The sequence below is a fragment of the Myxocyprinus asiaticus genome, chromosome 22 (genome assembly GCF_019703515.2).
Source record: "Myxocyprinus asiaticus isolate MX2 ecotype Aquarium Trade chromosome 22, UBuf_Myxa_2, whole genome shotgun sequence".
NCBI classification, from domain to species: Eukaryota; Metazoa; Chordata; class Actinopteri; order Cypriniformes; family Catostomidae; genus Myxocyprinus; species Myxocyprinus asiaticus.
Genome location: NC_059365.1, coordinates 26,421,166 through 26,445,070, shown reverse-complemented (window position 1 = coordinate 26,445,070; position 23,905 = coordinate 26,421,166). Strand labels below are relative to the sequence as shown.

Below are 23,905 nucleotides of genomic sequence, written 5' to 3'. Positions count from 1 at the left end.
GCTTTCTTAGCTGTTTACAAAAATTGCAGAAATTAATGGGACACTGTTAAAATAGTGCTAATATATGGACTTTATTCACAGTAGTTCCATCTGTAATTTTTGACAGGAATGTCAACAAGGCTTTGAGGGATAGACTTACAGTCTCTTCAATGGGTTGTACGGTCGTTTAACATGTTTTGGATTTTTCCGCTGATGAAAAACATTGTAAACCCAACCATGGGGTCTAGGGAGAGCGGCAGCAAAAATAAATAAATAAATAAATAAATTCAGTAAACAAAAACCTCCAGAAAAGAGTTGTGGAAAATTAGATGTGATCTAAAAGTTTTATACAGTGAAGGCCATTGAAGAGACTGTAAGTATATCCCTCACAGCCTCATTTTTGCATCAAAAATAAAATATGGTGTTACCGTGAATAATGACTATTAAATATAAATATTGCTGTCACCAGATGCTAAAGTCATTTTGAGGATATTTAAGACTGCTGGAAGGAATATACAAACAGAGCCCATCATCCAACAGGTCAGAAGACAATTTGGGATGAACACAAGACTTAAAGATTTATGCTAACCGGACAAAGGAATTATGGAGTGTAACAGCAATTGTAGTATCTAGGCACGGTAGCTTAATCCTTTAATGAAGCTACCTAAACAGCAGGATTAAAGAACATCAATTTGTCTCGACTGATGAAAAGATAAAGAATGAATGGGGAGGGGGTGGGGGTGCAGAAGCCTGTAGATTGAGTGTGATAGTACAATGAACTCTAAAGTAACCTCTGTTGTTTGACTGCAGCATTAGAGGAGCGAGAGAAACAGTGTCTGGGCCCAGCACATTTTCCAATTTTCACACAGCCAGCAATTTCCCTGATTAAGGTGTGGGTTCATTTGTATGCTGGTTTCATAAAGTGCGGTGCTCCACCTGACATTGACAAACATCTCTTTGACCGTAGTTCTGCATTATCCTTCTCTATGCCTGATGAAACGCTGACAACAACGGCCCATCCCTTCCCATCCATTGTGACATTTACAAAATACAGTGGCTCCTTTGCAACATATTGTTGTATATGGAAAGTGTTGTCAGTGTAATTGTACATCCATTTATATGGGGCACAATCAAATATTGCAGCTGTGAAATGACCGATAATAGCTCTGTCACGCTTTGCGAGCCAGGGCTTTGAAACATTTGACTCTATAAGTCAGGCTTTCCCAGAGGTCTGGTAAGGACACACTGGCTGGTACACAGTCGTGATTATCAGTGCATCTCCATCCCCAGAAATATCAAGGCCCATGGGCTGCTTTGCAGCCTTTAATGATTCAAATGTCATTTCAATATGTGGTTTGTTTGTTTACTTTACAGTCCCAGAAAGAGCTTATATTCAGAGAATGTATGTAAGGATGAGTGCCATGGCAATATTTTCGATAGGGAAGAAATATTGCATAACTTAAAATTATACACTGAATAATGAATCAAATATGCTAATCTACATAGTACATGCACGGTATTTTCAATTCAACTCAATAATTGATTGCCATGCCAACAAAGTTGTTTAGAATTTTTCATGGTGAGCTCACAACAATAATTACATACATCACACATACAGCATCAAGAGCAACAAGGGTATCACAGTAGTGCCTATAAGAATTAGCTGGTACCACTGAGTACAGCACAAAAACAGAGACCCACAATACCAAGTGTAGGGTGCAAAAGTTCAGGTACTCGAGAGGTTATGAATCTGAACAATCTTACAATATGTACTAATTAAGAGATGTTTGGACTTGGATTTAATTTGTCCTATTGATAGTTGTATGCTTTTGGGGAGCACATGGTATGCTCTTGATGGCAACACAACAACTGTGGCAGATGAACTTGTGCTCAAAAAGCCACCATTGAACAAGACACAGAAATACACATAACAAGCCTGAAAATTATAGTCCAAGATAACAGTAACAAGTATCTCAAAGGCTCCAGGTGAGCTCTGTGTTTTTGATACTGACTTTCTGGAGATGATTCTGTGCTGCCAGTCTCTGAGGATTTTGGTGCACTGTTTTGAGAAAGCTGTGTGGTTAACCTGTCTGCGGTAGTCTGTAGCATAGACATGACTCTCTAGCCAATCACTTAAGATCATTGCCGATTCTTACAGAAGAAGCACTCTCAACACTTCGCTTTGAACTGGTAATGTGCGACAGGCCTCACTCCACCTGTTACATTAATAAAAAGACAAAATCCCACCAAATATTTATCTATTTTGTGTTGGTGCTAGATGAAAGCATCTTGCTAGATTAGCATTTTAAGAAGAGTGATTTTGTTCTGGTTGTTTATTTTGTTTTGTGTTACTTGTGCTGTGTTATATTTTCTGATGGAGAATTTTTTTTTCTCCAATTTTGCAAGTTTTGCCCAACAATAATTTAAGTACTGCATGTCCAGATGCTAGCATTCTGTTAGCAAAGAAATAAGCTCATAAATCCCCCTTCTAGCATATAGTACTCAAATACAGTTTAATATGTGAGATTTGCCACTCATTAAGGACCAGTACATTGGGTACTCATATTTATCGTAGTCATATATCTCTTATTATATAACATATAAACACTTTTCATTGTAACAAAGCAAAGCTATGTTTTCTGTTCTAAATTTGTGATGATGTTGTGTTAGCCCTGTTTTACAGGGTGTTAAACTAGCATACAGAGTGCAGTTACGGATTCATGATCCTGGTAACATCAGGCCCCTCTGCAAGTGACACATTCAGATGTTATTTTTGAGTTCACAGAGCAAATTCCATGTTATGTAAACATACTACACATTTGCTTCATTTTCTGCCAATCTAATGCACCTCCCTCCATTCACTAACCCTCATTAATGTAGTTAAACCTTGGTTGGAGACAGACAATCAAAGTTGGCAACTTTTTGTCAAACTAATAGTGCTACATTATCTATTATTTGAAAACCATTCATTGCAATTATCATATTTTTTTTACATTTGCTTGTTTGCAGTCCTAAACTTCAGCAAACGTTTTCATTTCTTCACAATCATTTGGTTGTTTTGTGGTAAGAAATGGCTTACATTTGTTTCACCTTTCAGGCCAGGGTTTGAGGAGTTTTGAAAATGGATGTTAAGACAACTGAACCATTGGGGTTTTGGATTTCTCTGATTTTTGTCAGACTAAGCCAATTAATCATTCTAAATCCCATGCATGATAAGGTAAAAGCCACAGCATGCTGCCTCCCTGAAGGGCTTTCAGAAAAGACTTCATTGAACTGGGCTGCTCTGATGAAAAAAAATCTGATTTAGACAGTTTCAATTAGAGGGAAATTAATAAAAAGAAAGAAAGTGAAAGGAAGAAAGAGAGACAGACAGGCAGACTGAAAGAATGACAAATTTCCAAGACTGCCAACTACGCCTTGAAATATGTTTTTTTAATCAAAAAAACCAAAGAGCAAACTAGACCGTATGAGAGAGAGAACAAGAAAAGGGCTGAAACAGAGAAAGAGAGAGAGAGAGAGAGAGAGAGAGAGACATATCTCAAGTACCTTGTGATATGTTCTGATTGGATTCTGGCAATGAAGATGGGAAATTTCAAAGAAGGTTACATTTAAGCCAGACTCGCTGGTTCTCTGCTTTCAAGAGTCTACTAACAGGAACATTTCAGGGAGGACCACAGTCCCATTATAGAAGGAGCATTCACCATTCGCTGAACTCTGCCGTTCAAGTGAGTGCACTACAGTATTAGTGCAATATAGTCAGGGAGACTAATTTTCTCTTGGAGCTTGGAGATGATGCATTCATGGCCTCTGTAATGAGAAAATACTGTCTTTGTGACTCCAGTCATGAGCTGACATAAGCATGTCGAAAAGTACAGCTCTCATTTGATGTCTGCTCTCAAACATTGAGGACAAAAAGCTGACAACGTAAAATCCTCAGTCAGTCAGGAAAAAGATTTATGTAATACGACAGCACTTCTTGATCTCGTAGTGAGATGCGATGAAAATTGAGAAATGCAAAACAAAATGCATTTTCCATTGAATAGTGCTACCATATCCTTGTTCATTCAGGTTTTATATGCCCCTTTTCTTTGTAAACACAATTTTTAGTTTAGTTTGAGCCATCTGAATGAAGTTTGTCTCTGTACCTGAAACTGTTAAAATATTTAGTCAAATAGGTTCAGAGCAGTTATCCCATAAGCAACCCAGAGAGTGATCAGTTGATTCCAGAATTCAGAATATATATGTAATCTGGGTAACACTGTACAATATGGTTCCATTCATTAACATTAGTTAATGCATTAGGTATTATGAACTAACAAAGAACAATAAATGTTTTACAGCATTTATTAATCTTGGTTAATGTTAGTTAATAAAAGATGCAATTGTTCATTGTTAGTTCTTAGTGCATTAACTAATATTAACATATACAACTTTTGCTTTTAACAATTGCTATATGTTGAAATTAACAAAGATTATTAAATGCTGTACAAGTATTGTTCATTGTTAGTTCATGTTAACTAATGTTGTTAATTAATGTTAACAAATGGAACCTTATTGCACAGTGTTACCATAATCTGAACATTGGTACCTGGTGCATGCTTATTGCTTACTCTCAACAACTGCTTTGACAATACTTTCCAATAAGGTTGTACTTGTAGGTTGTAATGATATTAACATATTAACTAATGTTAACAAAATGCTGCCTTAAAGTGTTGTCATTGGTTTTTTTTTTTTTTGGACAGAACTCACAGATGACTGATCTTAAATATAAACATATTTAGGAAAAAATAAATATTTGGACATCATGCCTGTTAAATAACCTGCAAAGCTTTACTTGAATCTATTGAAATGGTTATGAAATATTAATATTATTGTGACTATTCAGTCACAATTCAGTAACACAATTTGTACATTTGGATCTTTGAAATGCACTTTTGTAACAAAAAAAACCAAAAACATGTTTTTTTGAAGACTGTTGAGATTTTTTTTTTTTCTCACACTTTTGCAAAGTAACACTTAATGTGTGATATCGCTTAGATCAGGGTGGTGGGATGGAACCTGTGAAAGAGGACTTTTGATGGAGAAGTAGCCAGCCAGAAACAGATACAGTTGAGACCCACAAGAGAGGAAATAACTTTATAAATGATTTTATCATCTCTTAGCCTCATCTCTCATTAACACAGATTTAGCTGCCAGCGCTGAAAATGCCTGTGGTTAAATTAATAGGATGGGAAAGGTCGGCCTACATTCTCTAACACAAAGCATACAAGGCAACGCCACAGGGAATGACGAAATATACAACTTTCTACATGGTTATCGCAATACTAGTGGATTTGTTTAATTATATTTACAGGATAATGGGCAAGGCATTGTTTCTATATTTTAACAACCAAACTGCATACAATATTCACAGTTACATGTGTAGTGCATTTTCTTACACTTTCAAGTAAAGACACAGCAAGTATAAGAAATTCTTTGTGGATGCAATTCAAACTGGTGGGTTATATGTTCAGGTGTGCAATATATCAGCTTCGCCAACTTGCCAAATAAACTACCAGGGGATCTGCACACAGATAGTCCTTTAAGGGAAATTGAATATATACTGATGTTTGATTTCAAAGGTGAATAGTAAATTAAAATAGAACATGCAGCCTACTCATTCTCCAGCAGTTGATGGTTTGCCACTCTGGATGTTAACAGGATATACCCTGAACCCTATTTTAAAGGATACAAAAGCATTCAGGGATATAGCAAGTATACATATAAAAGAATAGCAATTGTAAATATTGTTTATCAGACTAAAATCACAGGCAAATACAGAGTGACCTTTTAAAGTGGCCAAAGTTATGTTTTTGTTTTGTTTATTATTTTTTCTTTTTGTTTTCTCAAAGCCAGAAACTGCATACTGTACATCATCATAAACTGGATGTACCAAAGACAGAAAGAAAAAAAACATAACAGAGTTATACTCTTTTAACTCCAATGCTGTAACAGGTCTTGTGTGGTTTGTTAGAATATGTGTTGGTTGTTTTTTGCCTGTATTTACAGGTTAACATTGGAGCATATAATTGTTTATGTATTGATCTGCACTCACCTCACTTTTCCACATTTAAAACAAATTTTCAAAGCATCGAGTCAATTTCTTATCAGGAACCATTTACTTGTGTCTTCTCTTTTAATATTTTATAAAAGAAAAAGTCTTGAGAGACTGTGATAAAAAAAAAAAAAAAAAAAAAAGGACTATATATCTGCTGAGATTAATTTCTGTTTTCACTGAGTTTACACGAGTAAGAATATCCAGCCCCTTTGTGGGTCCATTAGTAACTGGGTTATTTGTCTAGGTAGGCAGGGTGTGCTGAGTATGTGGTGAGCTGGCTTAATGAACAGCAAGATTGTTGGCAGGCAGGCTGGCTGTATGGCTGTAGCACTGAGAAAACAGCAGGCCAACATAATTGTGCATTGTTCAGCCATAGAACAGGAGGCAGAGCATGTAATGAGCTGTAGCACCCGCTCACGTCTTTCCTAATGGGCTATGACCAGGTTCATCCTTCCAGGGGCCTTAGCCACTCCAGTCATTGCTGTCATCTATTCCCCCTTGTCTTTCTTTCCAAGACCCCAATATCACATGTTCCTCCCTACACTGTTTTGCCTGTTCTCATGTTGTTTTAAAGCAGTGGTTCTCCTTTTTTATTTGTTTGGTTGCACCCCCCTTTGAAACTAGAAAAACTAGTTTCCCCATTATCTGATCAAAAATTCTTAAAACTGAAACATTAACTGCATTTCCTTTCAGATTCATCAATCTTCCGGATGAATAACAAAAAGAGTGTTTTATCAAGTGTTTAAAAAATACACTGGAATATATACAGTATATACAGCAAATATAAACAAATATACAATTAAATACAATGAAACTCCCACATTTCTTTCCATTTTGGTGAATAATGAAAAGTTACACTCTGCATTGAAAAAAAAAAAAAAAGTCAGAATGAAATTAGATCTATATGTTTCTGTTATTTTCTGTATACTTTGTGTTACAAAAATATATAAAATAAAGCATTTTTATTGTTGACTTAAAGGTGCTGTAAGCGATTTTAGCCGTTCTAGAATTTCCACAAATTGAGCCATTAGATTAGCCACACCCCCTCTTTCCAAACCATGCACTCCAAAGATGCCAAATGAGCTTTGCTGAGACACTTTGTAAAAACAACAGCAGCAAAATAGTGCCCTCAACTGACAACTGCAATGAACAACATGGCATAAAAATGGCATTAAAGCTCAATAATTTGCGGCAACTACAAAACTTTGAGAATGTGCACAGGTTAAAAGCATCAGAGGCTGCAGCCCGTGGACACATTTTTGTTGGCTGTTTACAGAGTCTAGAGTTGTCCCAGAGACAGTTGAGTTATCTCACGACACTCATACCATTAATATCTTTCAGGGACAAGGAACATTTTTTGCATACATTTCCATGAAAAAAATCGCTTACAGTACCTTAAAAATCCAAAAATGGAATAAATAAAGTGATACTGCTGGGCAGGAGCAATGTTGAAAGAATAGCTCATCCAAAAAAAAATAAAAATCATAATAAGATAAAAGCACTCTAAAAGTTATATCACCCACGCGCAATATTTTAAGTCTTCTGAAGCCATACAGTATCAGGGTGTGAGAACAGCCTGAAATGTACCCATTCACCCATTCGAATCTGGCACGTATAAAATGAAAAGCCGGCGGATAAGAAGAAATTGTGCACATACTTCATTGGTCCTTAATTGCTGTGTATTTGTCACCACGGAGAATTTGAATGTGTGAAAGAGAACGAGATTTGAGAGGATGCACCCCATACTTTGAGAACCACTATTTTAAAGCTTTAAAACAGGCAAACAAGAAGCTTGAAAAAAAAGAATAATTTTGAAGCTAAGTGAGAATTTTTGTTGTTATTTGCTTGATATGCTGGGATAATTTTCATTTGGGTGGGCTGGGGAGTTTTGATCCTGTTCTGCATTTTAATTGCTGTATAGCGTCCTGAACAAATGGGATTCAAGGATGCCTACTTCACCGATTTCATGAGTTTTTTTTTTTTTTTCTGTTACCTGAGAGCCTGAGACATACAGTGTTAAAACGGTTTTAAAATCCAACAGACCACAAATGCAATTGCAAAATCCCTGAAAGTAAGAATGGCTATGATGCAACTGAAAATAAAAAAAAATATTATAAGCTGCCTATTTTTTTTATTTTTTTTTTTTTTTTTTTGGAAACACTCCACTAAACACAATGGAGGTTTGCTTTGACTCTCTCATCACGTCCAGCGTTTGATGTCCTGCTGCCAGAGAGCCAATGTTAATGAATAAGATCGGTGTGTTCTGATTTGCTGCTCTGTTTCTGGGCGCTGCGCTTTCAGCAGGGGCTGCGGCCTCCCTAACCACATTCTGACAAGACAGCTGCTCTGAAAGAGAGACAGAGATGAAGAATGCGAGAGAAACAGAGGCTGGAATCGCAGAGTCTCGCTTCTCAGCTGTAATGATAAGGATTTAATTTGGCCTCGAGGCGCGTGGGTGCAGGTCACTCCAAAGACGTGTTACATCGTCATCCCAAAGTTATGATACATCGTTAGCCTAAAGCGAGCCGACAGAGCCCGTTATAGCCACAAAACTCACGCAAAACCTATTCTGTAGACAACATAATGCTTGAGGGGGATGTTGATGATGGGTGTTATTCTCTGTTGGCCTCTTGTTTATTATGTCTTGGGTGTTTCATATAACAAATGGAGGGAGACAGTTTTCTCTCAGGGGTTCTTAGCTTCTCTCAACAGAGCATGATTAATTGTTGTCGTGGTCTATTTTAATGTTACGTCCTGAATCACGAAGGTGCAGCTAGGTTGATGATGTAGCTCTGGGCTCTCGCTGACAGTGTTTGTTTTATAGTATTTTCATATTTTATGGACCCTGCTGATTTAGTTACTTCAAAACATTGCTCGCCATTAGATAGAACACAGGTACAACCGAGCCCTTTCTGCCATCGATAGCCCTGTGATCCTTTTGCATTTTTTATAGAGGCACTAATGCAAGCAAGGCTGACAGATTAGGGAACCTCAGAGTGACTCAGGCTGACTTTTTATCTGCTCGTGTTTTTAATAAAGATTACTCAGTAGTTTTAAGAACAGATTTGGCCTTGTTGTGTTTGAGATAACAGGCAGGCCCTGCCATTCACCCTGGCTCACATACAGCAAATGTCTGGGGTTTAGCTGCTGGAAGGAACAGGCTGCCATGGTGGAGAATGTGAGACCATAGACAGTCAATTGTATGAGTCCTGGATGGAGATAGGGAAGGGTCTTGTCTCCACTGTTACCTGGGTGGCTTGGATCATGCTTATTGGGCTGGATAGAGAGATAGACATATTGAACTAGAAAGAGAGGGTTTCTAATTATAACATTTCAGTTGTAATTGTGTGTGGTGGGCTCCAGCTTGCATGAGGAACTGCAGAAAGATGTCTTTTGGTTTAATTTGGAATACTAGCAATAATCCAGTCTAAGTCTCTTAAAACTGCAGCTCCCCCTCTGTCGGATTAAGGGGCAGTCTTAAAAGGATAAGAGCTGCTTATCAGTGCTTCCCTCAACACTTCCTAGTGACTTCCAAAAATCTTATATATGAAACTGTGTAGAGTCAGATAATGTGGCTATTTATTAGTGAATATGTGACCTAGATAACAGAGTAGGAACAACTGAGATCAAGTAGAGGAGATTAAAACAAATGGTAGCGATTAATCTAATGCGAGACAGTATGCTGTGGAGCTTAAAGCTGTTTTTAGGCTTATAATGTTCTAATTGTCTCTATATACAAATCTGTTCTCCATTGGTCACATGTAATCTAGCTTCTAGAAAATCAGTAAGACATAATACACTTTTGTGTCACTGTTTAGACATTCATGTTCTGGGTTTAACAATAAGAATGGTCTGCTGGCCTGGGGCCAGTGTGAAAGAGTTTTGGGCCAGTTTAATGGAACTGCCACTTGCCCTATTAGGCCAGTGCTGTGTTGTGTCTAAATCTTACATTTGTTGATCTTGTAAATGTGTTTTTATGCCCTGCAGTTGTACACATTTGGATCCATGTGATGTATTGAACATTGTTGTTGATGTATTGAATATTAAATTCTGCTAATTTTAATTTGGTAATTGTACTTTGCTGGCTTACATATATGAGGTTTTGTCAAAATTTCAAAAATGAATTGTGACAAAAATGTACACAATTATCATAACGTAATTTATAGCTGAAATGTAGTTACATAATAACAGTAACATTTTCAGCTATTATTGCAAATTGAAAACCTAGTTTTTATTTTTCTTTCTTTCTTTCATTACTTATTTTAAGGAACATTAACATATAATTAAATGTATGAATATCATTTTTCAAGCACATATACAAAAGTACATTACTAAAAATAAAATTTTAAATTGTTTCATGGTGGGGCCAGTAAAAATGTTTGCAGGGCAAATAAAACACCTAAAATACTTAATTTTGAGCTCTGATATTTGATTTAGACTTTTTTAAATCCCTAGCATATTCTCAAGCACATATATACACTACCAGTCAAAAGTTTTGAAACACTTAACTGAAATGTTTCTCATGATCTTAAAAATCTTTTGATCTGAAGGCGTATGCTTAAATGTTTGAAATTAGTTTTGTATACAAAAATATAACTGTGCCACCATATTAATTTATTTCATTATAAAACTCAAATGTAATAAAAAAATTTATGACTTGGACCAAATAATAAAGAAAAGCAGCCAATAAGTGCCCAACATAGATGGGAACTCCTTCAATACAGTTTAAAAAGCATCCCAGTGTGATACCTCAAGAAGTTGGTTGAGAAAATGTCAAGAGTACATGTCTGCAAATTCTAGGCAAAGGGTGACTACTTTGAAGATGCTAAAATATAACACAGTTTTGATTTATTTTGGATTTTGTTTAGTCACAACATAATTCCCATAGTTCCATTTATGTTATTCCTTGTTTTCATGACTTTTATTCTAAAATGTGAAGAAAAAAAATTATAATAAAGAATGAGTAAGTGTTTATAAACTTTTGACCGGTAGTGTATATATATATATATATATATATATATATATATATATATATATATATATATATATATATATATATATATATATTTGTAACGTTGGTGTCTGGAGTGGAAGACGCAGGAGTAAGTACTTTCAATCATTTAATTATAATCGTAGGAGTAGAACAATTGCTGGAGTGGAAACAAACAATAAATCTTAACATTAATAATGTAATAGATATTTATTTATAACCAAAACTCTTATGATATAAACCCACATATGAATTTCTAAATAGTAAGTCATTCAAATGAAATGATGAAACATGCATTTTGAAATGTGACATTTTTTGGGAAACCATTCTTTAAAAAAAAAAAATAAAAAAATAAAAATAAAAAAAAAATACATAATTATATTATTTTTTAATTTTTTTGATTGACACAAACAGATATGATAATTTGCATTTCTGAACTAAAATGAGACGGCTTGAAGTTTTATTTACTCATTTTATGTAACGCCTTAAAACAAACATTTGTAAAGTGGCTAACTGTCAGATCTGCAAGAAAGCTGGTGAACAAAGACTGCTGTTGTCTTTATTTTTATTTTTTTTATAGAGAGGCACAGAGAAAGATGAGGCTGCCGCCAAATGGTGCCCGTTTGTTTAATGTGCCGCTAACGAAGTGTTACTTTTTCATGTTTTGTTTTTGGTTGTCTCACTGTCAGGGCTGCTTGGGGAACAAGCTCTAATACAGCCCGTCATGACACATGTTGTTTGAAATTGCACAAAAGTGAGAGGCTGCCATGTGTCTCAGGGGGTTGAAGAGCGAGAGAAATAGGACTCCGCAGGGGCAGAAGGAACAGAGAGTTGAGACAGAGACAGCGACAGCACAACCTTTTATATCTGAGAGTGCAAGTATCCAGTGGGAGACAGTCACTCAGGGAGCAATGCAAAAATAGAGGTGCGTGTGTGGAGATTCTTGTTTACAAGGTGACACCTTTCTAACCTCCTATTAACTGCATGCTCCTGAGAGAATCTGTTCTCCACTGGTAAAGATGTCTCTCCTTCCCTCTGATTTCTCCTTTAAGTCACCAAAGTTATTTTCTGAGTTTTAATTTAAAAGAATTCAAACTTGTCAGTCTGTTTCATGAGAAATAGAACCATACTTGAAAAATCCATATGGTGAGAAATTATAGGGCCTACTATATTGGTTGCATGAGGTATGAGGAGTTAGAGTAAAAGGAGAGATAATTGTTCTCTCTTTTCAAAGACCCGAAAACCTCTTTGAATTGTCTGAGCTGACCTCAACTCTAGTCCCACTAATGATCACTATTAGAGGTGGCCTGTTAACCAGGACGGTAATTATGTCACATTTGTCTTGGCAGGTTTGTCAGACCACAGTCTCTGTATGGGACTATAAAGGTAGACAGTTGATTGTGATAATTATAATGGGAATACTAGAGATAATAAGCATTCTTTTATTAAAAAAGTAAAAATCACCTTTACTTATCATATTAGTGTAATTAAAATCTAGCTGCTGGCATATTCAGACAACAGCAGTGTGTGTATCATGGGGTGTTTTCAGACAAGACAAGGAATTTGAGAACAAACCTAGTCACAGAAAGAACAGCATATTTTCTATCAATAATTACTTGAATAAAGGCCACCAAAATTTCAATCAGTTTCTCCCCTGTTAAAATCCCATTTTAAAGACTCAATTTCAGAATGTTCTTAAATTCCTTATTAACTCAGAGCTTGGGACCCCAGGTGTCAGGTTTCTGCTGTTTCTGCTAATCAGGGGAAGTGCTATTTTTCAAAGCTTGAACTGAACAACATTGGAGCTGTTGGAGAACTCTTACGTTGGCATTATTCTCATGTAATGAGTAGAAGAGAGTTCAATTATTCCACTTGCCATCAAAACAGAAGAAGATTAACTCTTCTCCACTTTGAAACTCTCCTACAGTGCTGTCTTTTTATAGATATTCACACTCTTGATCTGTCTACGCATTCTCAACTGTTGTACTGTTTGTGAGGCTAAGCTTGTCTTCTAATGAGTCTTTTTTAGTGCATTGTAGCTTCGTCAACAAGTCAAGTCAAGCCAAGTCAAGTCATTTTTATTTGTATAGCGCCTTTCACAACACACATCGTTTTAAAGCAGCTTTACAGAAAATCATGTATTAACAGAAAATGAAACTGCAATATCTATAATGTCTTAGAGTCATCATTGTGTAGTTTGATAAAATATGATTGTGAATTGTGTTTATAAATAAGTAATTAAATAATACTTTTATTTAGAGTTCCAGTGAGCAAGCCAAAGGTGACTGTGACAAGGAACACAAAACTCCATAAGATGTTGGTTAATGGAGAAAAATATCCTTGGGAGAAACCAGTCTCACTGTGGGGGCCAGTTCCCCTCTGGCTAACATCATAAATATAATGCCAGTATTACTTAATTATGTATAGTGCAAGTCATGGTTTAAAATGATTAAACTAAGTAAGTGTTAAGGGTCAACAAAGATTTTGTAAGAACTGTAAGATTAATGACTAATGTCTTTGAAGTTCATCCTGGATTAACTGCAGTAGTTCACATAGATGCATTGTTCTTTGTTAGTTGGCTGATGAAGGCTTTTGTTGGCAATTAATTAATAGTCTATGTATTCCAATATAAGAGTGTAGTCCATCTTTAGACCAAGGTGATGCAGGCAGAGATCAGTGAGGTGCATCGTAGTTCAACCGGCCGGTGATTTCAGTGAGGTCTATCCTAAATCCAATGTTCAGGCAATGGCATATGATGTATCCCATGTCTTATGGTTGGAGTTGGCATCAGTTCATCCTCTGAAGTCCATCGTAATAGACTGAAGTGATGTTTGGCTGGCACCGGCTGCATTTAGTCGTCATCACTCAGAGACACTGTTGGAGTCCAGTTTGGTTTAACAATTCCTCATTTACATAGACAAAGTGGTAGCAGTCTGCTAAATAGGACCTAATCCATGCTAATGCAAGTCCACAAATGCCAACATAATTCTCTAGCCTATTCAAGAGAATGTTGTGATCTATCGTGTCCAAGGCCACACTAAGATCTAAAAGCACTAGAAGTGAAATGCAGCCGCGATCAGATGATAAGAGCATGTCATTTGTAACTCTGATAAGTGCAGTCTCTGTACTGTGATGGGGCCTAAATCCTGACTGAAATTGTTCATTTGTACTATTTCTCTGTAGAAATGAACATAGTTGGGAGGACACTAACTTTTCTAGTATTTTCGATATAAACGGGATATTTAAAATCAGTCTATAATTAGCCAGTTCTCCAGGATCAAGTTGTGGCTTCTTAATAGGCGGTTTGATAACTGCCATTTTAAAGTTTATTGGGACATGTCCTAAGGATAGCGAAGAGTTAATAATATTAAGAAGAGGTTCTGAGATAACAGGGAATACCTCTTTTAAGAGCTTAGTTGGTATTGGATCTAACATACGTTGTGGCTTTTGATGTTTCGATAAGATTTGTTAGGTCTTCATGACCTATGACAGCGAAGGATTATAGCTGCACATGAGGAAATTTATGAGACACTGTTTTCTGAGGTACTGTGACATATGATTGCATAGTTCCAATTTTATTTCTGATTATTTCAATTTTATCATTAAATAAATTCATGAAGTCATTACTATTGTGCTGCGACAGAATATCTGGTTCAGTTGAGGCTTTATTCCTAACCAATTTAGCCACAGTATTGAATAAACACCTAGGATTGTTGTGGTTATTTTCTATGAGTTTGTTAAAATATGCTGACCTGGCAGCTTTTAGTGCCTGTCTGTATATACAAACACTATCCTTCCATGCACCGCAAAATACCTCTAATTTTGTATTCTTCCACTTGCGCTCTATTTCCCGAGCTGCTCTCTTGAGAGCATGAGTGTGATCATTGTACCATGGTGCATGGCTTTTTTCTTTAATTTTCTTTAATCGATACTATCAAGAGTTCTAGAGAAGACTGTATTTATATTTCTTCTTGACTTTGGGGCTTATAGAGTGTATGAGATAGATCTGGAAGATTATTAGTGAAGCTATCTTTAGTGGTCGAAAGAATAGTTCTACCTGAACGATAGCATGGTGTAGATTGAGTGACATTAGCTGATCGCAGCATAAAAGAGACGAGGTAATGATCTGAGATGCCATCACTCTGCGGAAGAATTTATATAGTATCAACATAAACTCCATATGACAGAATTAAATTGACAGGAGTTGGTCCTGTCACATTTTGTCTGACTCCAAGAGAGTTGAGAACATCAATAAATGCTAATCCCTATGTGTCATTTTCATTATCTATGTGAATGTTGAAGTCACCAGCAATTAAAGCTCTATCTACAGTAACTACAAGATCTGATATAAAAATTAGCAAATTCACCAAGGAAATCAGAATAAGACCCGGGTGATCTATATACTGTAGCAAGGGCAAAAGACAACATAGTTTTTTTTAATTTATATCTGACGGTGTCACATTAAGCATTATTAATTCAAAAGACTTAAACTTATATCCTGTCCTCTGAGTAACACCTAAAACTTCACTGTAAATTGTAGCAACACCTCCTCCTCGACCCTTCAGACGAGGCTCATCTTTATAACAATAACCTGGGGGAGCAGATTCATTTAAACTAATATATTCATCCGGTTTAAGCCAGGTTTTAGTCAAACAGAGTGCATCCAAACTATGATCTGTAATAATTTCATTTACAATTAGTGCTTTGGTAGAAAGAGAGCTAATGTTTAATAGCCCTACCTTGTTTAGGTAGCCTGTCACCTAAACAAAACGCAAAGAGGATCTCAAACTACTCAAGAAAAAATGGCTACATCTCCTCATCTTTCTCCACAGAGTGGCATTAAACCGCTAAATTAGAGTTATAGCCTTGCCACAATCGGGATATGGACGGGGAACCATTTCCGCCCAAGCTTAGCTTGAATCCCTGTTAAGTGTTGGTTTTTGAAGTTTAAATTGTCTAACAGCAGAGGGATTTCCACTTTGCTTTTGAATAACATCTTGTAGATTAAATGGAAAGGCCACAGCTGGAGCCCTTTGAATAAATAAAAAGAGTCCAGCTCTATAGGATATCAGTTTTATATCAGCCTGCGAGGAATGAAGTTGGCTGCTAATCAGGAGGAGCTGAATAAAAGGAGATGAATACAATTATTTGCCACTGCACTGAGACAAAAAGCAACTCTCAAAATGCATCTACACAGACACACAGTCAGCCTTATGAAATGTTGGGCTCCGATAACCGCTGTGCACTAGCGAAAGACAATCCCACACACCCGCACGCACATGTAGACAAATGCACCCAGACGGCTTTGATAAGAGACAATTACAACTCCTTGTTTAGGGAGGCAGAACAAAAGGATTTCAGCTCTTTATTTCAAGGAAGTCATGGTGAAATGAACAGGCGTGCCGCCAAATATGAACACGATCTTTATCAGTGTGAGTGCAGATGTTTGAGGTGCCGAGACCATCGTCTCTGTGGTTGGGGCGAGGTGCTGGCCGTATGTTGATGTTTTTCCATGACCCTCGCTCCATTCTCCCCTCCTCCCCTCCCCCTAAACCTGTTTACCCCTACAGACGGTCTAATACAAATTAAATTAAAGAAAGTCAGCACAGATAATCCTGGTGTGTTTCTGCTGCTGCAGCGGCATGGGGTCAAGCCCGCAGCATCTGGCCCTTCTCGTCACAGCAAGCCCACAAGCTGCTCAGCTCTCACTGGGAGCCGGAGCAGAGCACCACCCTTACTGGCCCACTTATGAATGTGTGCGCATGCATGCATGTGGTTGAGCCCAGGATGTGGGAATGTAAAACAAGGGTGTGAGCCTGTCAGCATGTATGTAAAGTGTGTTTCTGTTTGTTTGTATTGTGTTAAAGGAGAGTAGGGAAGGGTGTTAAACAACTGTTTGCGGGGGGGGGTATTGAAATAAATTGCTAATTGAAAATCAGAACGCATGCTTGAATTAGCCCCATATCTGTCGGCGGTCCCCTGTGTAACGCATCGCAAGGGGACTTTGCTGTGCAGTGGTGATAGTTGACTGTCAGCACTCTGATTACAATCTGCTCGTCAGTCTACAGATGAGGCACTGATGTGGGGCGAGGTAAAGCATTCTTCTCGATCGTGATGCTGACAGCTGCTAAAAAAAGGCTATTTGGAATATTAGGAGCAGATGTGTCTGGCGTTGCTAAATCTGAGCATTAACTACTCTTACTACATTATTGCATCATGAATTGTGCTGAAGGGGTCAACCTTGTTATGATTTCAGAAGTTTTATCTGTCCATCTGTCTATTAGGGCATTACGGGAGTTTCTAGCCGTTACCCCCCTCTGTTATACAACAGGAAATGTGGTAAGGTGCATCGGAGGTGGGAGGATAATTTTGTTTTATTTTTGCCACTTTTATTTCATAATTATTTAGCTGAGACAGGAAATGTAACGCTCAATATGGTGGCTATAGGAATGGAAGTCCCGCCTTACAGTTAAAAGAGCCACAGTCAGTTTTTATCGAAAATGCATTTTTTTTGTGTGATCCGAGCTAAAGAAGCACAATTTATAATACCATTGTTGTCAGATTTTATTGCAGAGTTGAAATATGTTATTTGCTTGTAATCTTGACCAACCATTTTGGAGATTTTCATCTTTTCCAGTTGAAGTTGATAGGAGCTGTATATAGAAAATAGATTAGGATCTATGGGAAATAGCTGCCCCGAGGCATTATGAACATGGCCGTAGGAGAAACCTGACTTGGCTTAAAGGAACGCTGGAGATGTTGCAAGTTGGATTTTAACCTTTGTTACGTGTATGAGCATCATGGCTCAACATTTCAGGAGCGTATGTGCTAACAGCTACACCATGTCTACTAAAGTCATTCAATCTTCTAGGAATGTCAATAAAGAGATGTCAATAAGGAGGCCAACTCAATCCATCTCAGAGAGAAGGAAAGAGAGAGAAAGTGAACTAGAGACAGAGAGAGACAAAGATTATATCCAGGGGGACTGAGAGTCTGTAATGAGATGCTGTAAATTTCCATCCAAAGTAAAAAGTATCTGGAAAGATGCCTTTGTGCCTTGTCATTGTTTGGAGAGGGGCCGCGCTTTTGGTTGGGAAAGGGAGTGGCCTGAAACTGTCGGCAGGAGGGCGTTGTGGTCTTTAAGACATTTCGGCTGTGCTGACAGATTTTTGGGAGAACATACCCCAAGATAGATTGTCATTATTTTGAATCAAAGTGACAAGCAAATGTATGATTTACACTCATAACAAAAGCAGCATCCAGAATGGATGAGTTGGCGCTCCCTGCTGGAGCCCAGTGCTGAATATTATACTAATGTAAAGGTGCTCACATCGCTCATCTCCTCTGCTCGCGCCCACCAAATGTGTCTCTGCGTGTATGTGTATGGTAGAGAGAGAAAACAGAAAGATGCATGACTGTGGTGTAAAATGGCTCAATGGTACTCATCCTGAGCTGTGAATGTAACAGGAAAAGCACTCACTCTCGTCAACTCGCTCTCTGCAAGCTCAAACATAACAGTGTAGCTAAGTGTTCTCTTGCTGGATTAACTAGGTCTAAAATAAAACATTTTAGAAATGTTACAAATAGTGCCGTTTGAGGATTCAGACTGAAGAGAAATATTCTACAAAACCTGTTGAATTATTTCAGTGTTTCCCTATATGCATTTTGCAGCGCCGCTGCTCTTGGGATTTCACGTGGTTAATTTAATATTCTTGACGTAACACAACGCTTGCCAGCCCCAGTCAGCCATGCACTTTGTACACTGCGAAAGAGACCCCACCACACACACACACACACACACACACACACACAAATACATGCACACACTCACAGTATCGTCACCGCATAACACACGTGTCAATCTCGCTTCATTTCAAGTGGCCTGCAAGCTTATTTCTGAAATGTAGGATGGCAGGGGATCGCAACGTTTCACTGAACAATCAGTTTGCGCTTTCCTCATAAATATTAATGAACCTACCCATCATCTGTATGTTTTGGAGCGTATTTTGCTTGCTTCAAAAGCGGAATGAAACAGCACTACATGGATCAATTATCAACACAGCTCAATCATGAATAAAGCAGCACAAGGGCAGAGCAGGTGTGGTAATTCGTGAACTAATTTCAATCAAACAACAGACTATTTAAAAATGCACTTGTGAACCAGTGAGATGTGTGGCAGTGATCGCGAAGCCCGTTTGAATAAGGTACAGAATTGTCTGTTGCAAAACTCTGATGTCTCGGCGATGAAACTAGTTTAAAATAAACAGCACCCCCATTCTAAATGGCACTGACAAAGAAAACCAGAGAAAACATACATTAGAAGACATTTCAATTCTCAAATCACAGCACTTACAAAAATGTACCATGGATTTACTGTAGTAAAACTAACTGTACTGTATTAACTATGGTAGTTGTGGTAGAAAAAGTGTCTAAATGTATTTACACTGCTGTTTTTTATTACAAAAATGTCATAGTTCTTTATATAGAAACCATAGTTACTAACCATGGTAGTGAGGAGCCATGCATGGTTTTACCTATGATTACCATGAACTATTACAAATATCATTGTTAAAACTATGGATATTGTGGAAGGACTATGGTAAATTTTCATAATTATTGTGGACCAAGCCATCAGTTTTCCATCTGTATAAAATCTGTACTCTTGTATTGCTCTCTGATTGTAGGAAAATAAAAGTTGTTTTGTTTGCCTTCAGAAATTCCATGAGATGACTGTAGTTTTATCAGAGCCTGATAAAAGGAATCTCTAAAGAAGACCCAACTTAGTCATACTGTCAGAATATTTCAATTTAGCCATATAAAAATTAGGTGTTTATATTTCCACAGATGTTACTGTTGTAAATATCATAATTTTCATCTGCATCCCAAACTCAAAATAAATGCTGTACTGTCAAATGTGCATTTCAATGCACATAACATGTAATATTTTTTGCATGGGTGCTACCAAAGCAGGTGCTGGTTTAGGTACTGTCAAATGTGCATTTCAATGCACATTACATGTAATATTATTTGCATGGGTGCTAATAAAGCAGGTGCTGGTGCCACATTTTCAATGGGCCCTTTGAGGGCACAAATAAACCCTGATGTGGCCCAGGCAGGTTGAGTTTGTCACCCCTGTTTTAAGTAGAGAGGGCACCGATCTGATACCTGGATCGGTATCGAGTCCAATACTGACGTTTTTACCCAGATCGGGTATCAGTCCGATGAGCCCGATCCAAATCTGATACCGCATGTTGGTCATTGATGTTACTGTCAAGCTCAAATAATGACATAAATAACCATCAAATCACCATTAAAGTAGTCCATATAACTCGTGCATTTTTTCAGGCTCTTATAGTCATCCAAAAGCTGTGTGAATTGCAAAAGACTGTATTTAATAATAAATAGACAGTTAGCAGGCACAGCTAAGTAGTCTCTGGCACAATGCTTTACTGAACGAGCGCCGCTTTGCTTAAACACACGTGAAGGCTTGTGATTCGTTGCTCAGTGCAATATGTGGTCACTCCACACAAACTCCATCTCTGATGTAGATGATCAATAGTTCAGTCCGCCTATTACATGCATTGAGAACGGCACCGGACAAGCATTTTACCAGATGTTGAATAAGAAGCGTATTATACTACTGTGAATTAGCCTACAAACTCAACACTCAACACTCAAACACAGAGTTATTGGAGAGCTCAGCACCAGACTTTCAAAATAAAAGCCTTAAGAAATTACAACTGAAATGTATTACCAATGAATAGTAAAATTATTATTAACATTATTATTAGAAATTACAATAAAAACAAATTGGGTTCCAAAACTTACTGTATGATTGAAAATTAGATTGATATACTAATGAAACTATAATGAAATAATTAAATAAATAGATAGAGAGAGAGAGAGAGAGAGAGAGAGAGAGAGAGAGAGAGAGAGATCAGAAAACAAGTCCAGATACAAGTTAAAATGTGTAAAGAGAACTGGCTTCTTTTCTACATAAGACTTTCACTAGAATTACTGTTATTTTTGCTGCTGCATCCTGCAGACTAATTAACAATAAAGTTTGCACATGCTCTTATGTAATTTTTTTTTCTCCCTATTTTATAATGAAATAATGTATTGTTAGAGGTTTTTGTTTCTTTACACAAAGAATACTCCAAATCAGTTCCACACAGTGAATTATAGATGTTCTAAACTCATAAAAAAAACTAAAAAAAACAACAACAACTCTGGTATCAGTTCGGGATCGGTATCAGCCGATACTGATAGTTCAGGTATCGGAATCGGAAGATAAAAAATGGTATCGTTCCATCCCTAGTTTTAAGCCATTCCCCAACTTAGTCACACAGTGTCAGAATATTTCCTCGGCCAATACACATTAACACGGGTCCGGCGTTGCGGGCTTGTGGACACGCGCACAACAGCACCGCTGCTGAAAAAATCCTAGGGGAACACTGTATTTGTAAATTAATTAGTGGGTACTTGCTAAGGCAAACATCACTATTACTGTTATTGCTCATACTGGATCTGAACAAACGGCTAGCAATAAGTATTAAACTTTGGTGCATAACTCATTGCACCGTTTGTGCGATGGACATGAATGATGCCTCAAATCCAAGGTAATTATCGTTAATAAAAACGATTAAGACGAAAACTAGTAGTGAAAAAAATATTTTCGTTAACTAAAAAAAAGTTTTCAAAAAAAAAAAAAAACGAAAACTAAACTGAAACTATAAATATGAACGAAAACAAAATAGAATCATGGAGAAAATTACTTTCGTTTTCAAATTTTCAATAACTGTTGGATGATCTGATTTAAATAATCTCTCAAAAAGAGCCAGTGAGGGGCTGGCTGACACTTTAAAACAGGGGTTGGGAACCTTTTTTAACTGAGGAGCCAATTTTTGAATTTTTGGTTGATGCATTTTTTTTTGAAAGAGCCATACCACAAACGAATAATTTACTATTTTCAAAAACAAAGTTTTTCAATAAAATAAAATGTTTATATTGCCCATAGACTACTCAAAAACGAACAAATATGCAAAAATGTATAGGTAACATGTTGCAATATGGAACTGAGTACACGTGTTTGTGTGGGTCTCCATAAAATGACTTAATTTTTACAATTGTTCATGAAAAATGTAACTTCCCTTTTGGGCTGGGCGATATGTAAAAAATATTTTAATGATAATCGCATTTAAAATATCACGATATCCGATTATATGGTCAAACCCAAGGTCGGTGAATATTTTTGCTTTATTGATTTTGCTTTAAAAATGTAATTAATTTATTGAAACAAGCAAAACTTAAACAAAAGACATTTCTAAATTCAAATTGCACTTTAAATTAAACGAAAAAAGCAATTAAAATAACGAAGTGATTAAAAAATATTATATATAACCCCCTCCCCAAATCCAAACAAGAATCCAAACAACGCAAGAATCAGTATGCGGCAACAGGTGAATAAACAATTACTAAATAAAATGTAAATAATATAAATGTAAAGATAATTATAATAATCATCATAATAAATACCCTTGTGTTCCCAAAAAATGCTGCCAAATGTGTGTTATTATTGAATGTGTTTGCATTGCGTTTTGGTCATACAGTTAATGCTGCCTAAAGAAAATAAAATAGAACTCAATTTTAGGTTCAAGGTGAACGTGTCTTGTATTACTTTATGATTTAATCACTTTCGTCTTTGTTTCTTTAATACAAAGATGCCTGTATATATTACTGAACCTGCAGAGTTGCGTTCACAATGTGTAAGAGCGAACTGCTCCGTAGAAATAAAGTGAAACTCACAGTACCTCACGAGATGATGGGTGATCATTTGCAGCATTCTCATAGACTACATTATTCTTGCAAACAGTTTACAGTTGAATGAAACAGAGAAAAAGGAGTGCTAACTCTTTACATGCGCTTGCTCCACGAGACAGGCTCGCACTGCACGCCTCTGAACAAACAGCGAATTAGACACTTTTCTTTTGTCTGTTCTTAAAATATAATAAAGTGTGTTTCTTCAAGCGCACCTTTTTGACTAACAGCATTTCTTGTTATGTGTCACTCCGAGACGTCTTACAGGTCACCCACCTGTTGTGGGTAGATGAGCAAAATTACTCGGGCATGAAAAAAAAACGTTCATAAAATCGCTTGTAGAAAATGCACTTAACCGCTAAGATCAATAGTTATTGGGAAATGAGGCCCAGAACTCTATGCATGTGTGTCTTGGCTTTCATTGCACTCGTGAACTTCGTCAAACACGCATCTTTGTGTCTAATTTTTTGTAATATATCACTCCGAGAAGTCTTACAGGTCGCCTTCCACAATGGCTGGTACATCAGCAAAATACTCTGCATGAAAAATGCACATTTGGCGGGTGTTTATTTCAAACCTTGTTCACCAGAAGTAGGCTGTACGACAAATTTCGGAAGAAAGGAAATCAAAACAGTGTCATTGACTTCAAGCTTTGCAATCGCACCCACGCTTTCTGTTGGAAAATTCTCTCTAGAAAGTTTTAAACGATCATGTGTTGGTGAATGGTTAGACACCCGGCGAGCCACTTGATTTTTAACAAAGAGCCACTTGTGGCTCACGAGCCATAGGTTTCCGACCCCTGCTTTAAAACAACCAACCACAGTTCGCCTGCATACATGATGTTTAGAGGCATGTAAATCTGGGGGAGAGGCTCTGGACGACACCAAAATAAACCAGCATATGACAAAGCGCTGACGGCAAATAATGGTGCTGCCGTCTTGAAAGGAATTAGAGCACGAACAAAAAGAGTCTCATTTAGTTGACCTCAAATAAAACTTCTCAACGTATTTCATTCCATGAAC

General features: G+C 37.1%; 1 protein-coding gene across 5 annotated transcripts in view; it reads left to right on the top strand.

The window, feature by feature from the left end:
• The window catches only part of pcdh19 (protocadherin 19), a 76,433-nt gene that overhangs the window by 7,231 nt on the left and 45,297 nt on the right, over positions 1–23,905 (top strand). The gene's annotated exons all lie outside the window — the stretch shown is intronic.